Source organism: Brassica oleracea, chromosome C4 (assembly GCF_000695525.1).
Source record: "Brassica oleracea var. oleracea cultivar TO1000 chromosome C4, BOL, whole genome shotgun sequence".
In the NCBI taxonomy this organism is placed as follows: Eukaryota; Viridiplantae; Streptophyta; class Magnoliopsida; order Brassicales; family Brassicaceae; genus Brassica; species Brassica oleracea.
In genome coordinates this window covers 53,357,295-53,361,469 of record NC_027751.1, presented here as the reverse complement: position 1 = coordinate 53,361,469, position 4,175 = coordinate 53,357,295, and positions in this window count along the sequence as shown.

The following is a 4,175-nucleotide window of genomic DNA, read 5'->3' as shown; positions in this document are numbered from 1 at the left end:
ATATATATATATATATATATATATATATCATTTGTAATCTATTTTAAAATAATTATACATACATCATAACACATATTCATATATTTATAATATACTTTACTTTTAAAATATAAAATTTCAAAATATTAAAGATGAAATAATAAATTTTGATTTATAGTTTAAAAATATTGTAAGTCAGAATATTTATAAATAAAATTAATGTATTTTGTTTGATAAAAATAAATTGTTAACAGTTAGCTAAAATAGGTTAAACAAAGAGACTCATAATACGAGTCAATTTATATGGGATTTTATCGGATCAACCAATATTGGATAGTGGGTCAATGATAGAATGATATATATATCATTACGTTTTCACCGAGTTTTATCAGATTTTTATATATAAGGTTTTAACAAAATTCATACCATATTATATATGAATCACATGATTTACTTCTGAGACTGTAAGTTTGGGTCACGTATGAAAACACTGCTAAAACTATTAAAAATTCTACAATTATATACTATTAGATTAGCTCAAAATCTGCCAAGTAAAATTTTTGTCTCATCAACTCAACAAATATAACTCTTACAAAAATACACAAAATGTAATGATGACGTTGTAACATATAACTCTTACAAAAAACACACAAAATGCAATGATGACGTTGTAACATAAAAATATACGTATAAATTCTAAAATAAAATATTTTATAAATTTTATAATTTTGTAACTTAATAATATACTTCGAAACATCAAAACTAAAATAATAATTCATATCAAACATTATTATTACTTGGAAAAAAACCCGCGCTTTTGAAGCGCGGGTCAAAATCTAGTTGATACTTTAAAGACTCTAAGCTAGTTGGTTATTATAGGATTTTTCTTATTTTAAATTATAAATACTAATGCCATTTCTCAAACAATTTTTTTTTATAAATACTAATATATGTCTAATCGACGTTAACTAAAGTTATTAAACTCTAGTTAATAACACCATTAACCCATGCACTGTTTCATTGGTAGGTTTTTGAATTATTTTTTTTTGTCTGATAAAAAAAATTAATTAAAAGTGAACTAATCGCGGACCGCCACGTGTCGGTCGGTGGAACCCGCGAACAGTCCAAAAACCACCCATGATTCGGCCCTTACAGAAGAGGAAGAAGAGGCAGTTCTTAAACAGTGAATGAAACCCATTAATTTTTTAATTATTTTTTTTTGCTAAAACTCATAACTAAGAACCATTAACCAGGGTCAATGGTGCTCTAAGTTGTGTCATTTCCCACGATAAATGTTAAACAAAATTATGTAAAAAAGATTATATGAAACACGTGGAATCGATATTCCTATAGATTCTATGGAACCTACAGATTTTCCCCTCGTCTGCCGCCATTAAAGAAAATGGAGTGTGGAGTCATGACGTCTTACCATTGAGGCCATAACAAATTTTGACGAAAATCCACCAAACTCGGATTGCTTCTCATGCAAATATTCTTCATATCTTCTAGAGAATTTCGAAATTTGTTTATGTTATTAAAACTCGTAACTGTGACCAGTTTCTCTCGTTATTTATTATTCGTCACCAAAAGAATCGTACATATATAATGTACTGAGTAGTATAACAAAATTTCCATATTAAATCTCGTAACATTAATATATTAATAATATTTTCTCTCTATTAAATACAGTAAAACATCAAAGTTAAAAATGAAATTATATTTAAATTTTTGTATTGAAAAGATAAAATAATACACTTTCTATATATAACGAAATTAAAATTTTAAAACGTTGCTGTTATGAAATGGAACTTTAAAACGTTATACTCTTTGTAAAACGAAAAAGGTAATATTTAAGTAATTAATAGCAGTGATAAACTTTTTATGGACGCGTGTTGTTGAGAATGTACATGAATATATATTATGCGTGTGAAAGATATACAACATCAACTTGTAAGCCAGATTAAATGATTGACAATAGCATAAAAAACTAAAGTTCTTAACGTGCCTATGGAAAAAAAAGAAACACCAACTCTGTATACGTAATGCCTCAAAACCTTCCTACGGAAAGATACGCATATCGACGGTTATATAAAATGTGGTCTTCAATATAACTAAAATTTAACTTCAAAAATGAACTAATTAGTTTGATGATGCTTATGATCATACCTTATAAACTAAATTTGTTGGTGAACTCACCGTTATTATTTCTTGTAATTCAGTGTTATTACGATATATTTGTTTCTCAGAGGTAAACTGGTAATGTAGGAATATGTATAATATCAAATAACACAGCTTTCTTTTATTTATTCTCATATTATAAAAATATTGTGTTAAAACTTTCAAACACACTAATTTTTTCAAAAGTATATAGTATATATGTCTGCAGTTAGTATTAGCCCTGGGACGGATTCGGATATTCGGGAAATTTAGGGTATCCGGATCCGGATCTGTCGGATCCGTGGATTTAATATCCGGATCCGGATTCGTGGTTTCCGGATATCCGGGTTTTGGATATCCGTCTCGATATTCTATTATCCGCGGATATCCGGATCCGGATCCGTCAAAATAATTAAAAATAAATTTTTTAACAAATAATACTAATTTTTTAATATAATACATAAATTAAATATTTATAAATATATTTATTTATATTTATAATATTGTAAAAACTAAAATATAATATTATAAGATTAATTCATGTATAAATATTAATATATCAAATATAAATATAAATAAAATTTAAAAATTTAATGAATTTTAAAAATATGGATCCGGATCCGGATATCCGGACCTAAAAATTAAGATATCCGGATCCGGATTCGGTTTGCACGGATCCAAGATTTTACTATCCGGATTCGGATCCGGACACCCCAAATATCCTATTTTCGGAGCAGATCCGGAACGGATCTCGGATCGAATCCGGATCTCGGATAATAAGTCCCAGACCTAGTTGGTATCATACAGTATATTTCAAGTAACATATTTCTTTGTTATCTCCCTAATTAATAAAAAGAAATTTACATATAAACTGAAAATACTTTATCAACCAATATTATTACAAATAAAATATGTCTTCGTCACGGAAAATAACTAATAACCTGTAAATTTTTAAACTTTTTGCTTTAATTTAATTATAATTTCGAGTTTTTAAAGCTCACCCAATAAACACATGGAACTGAGATAAAAGTGTTATATACAAAACGTTGGGTGCAATGTTATATACAAAACGTTGGGTGCAATGTCATTAATCAAGTTTAAAATAATGATTAGAAGCATGGAATTCTGGAATCGAAACAAACGAAATGATACTGTGTTCAGAAAATTGCGAAAAGGCCTCTTAACTAATCTTAAACAAAGTCCTCTTCCAACGCACTGTCAATAATCACACTAACTCCATTAATTTTGCTTTCTTTACGTAAGAACACTTTTCATACGTCATGCGCAGATATAAAATATTTAAAAATGTTATATATAAATAAAATTTTCTATTTTTATATTTTAGTTTTATTAGTTTAAAAAATAAAACCATAATGTAATTGTTTTTAGTTTGATTTATTCAAGTTTACTTTGACCTTTTAATTTTGCATTATTTAACTTTTGATAAAAATAATTGAAATTTATAAAGTTACTTTATTATATTATTATTTCTTTAATTACCATTTTTAAATATGTCTATTTGTAAATATATAAATTATTTCTAATAATATATACATTAAATAAAAATAACTTATATACGTTGATAAAATATATTTTAAACTACACTTATTTTAATAATAAAAACTAGGTGATAACCCGCGCCCTGCGCGGAGTAAATAGATTTCAAAATATTATCACTTTTAATTTGTAGACATAATAAAAGTTAAAGTTATAGCAAGAAATACTATATGTTATAAAGTAAGGGTTAGACGAAATTTAGTATGTCAATCTAAATTAAGCTGCGGAATTTTTGTTTAAAAATTGTATATTTGTTTGCATAAAATAAATTATAAATATAAAATAAAACAAAACATAAGCAATAGACAAATAAAATATAAAAGAAACAATGTCTTGAATGGTTTCAAATCGGAAATAGAGTTAAAGCTAGCCCTTTGATTGCTTGAGAGAATGTTTTGATATGAGCAAAGTCGAGAAGAAAGGTGTGGTGAGTTTTCTGAATTATAGAAGCCGTATATTTATACTAAAAAGGAATCGCCATG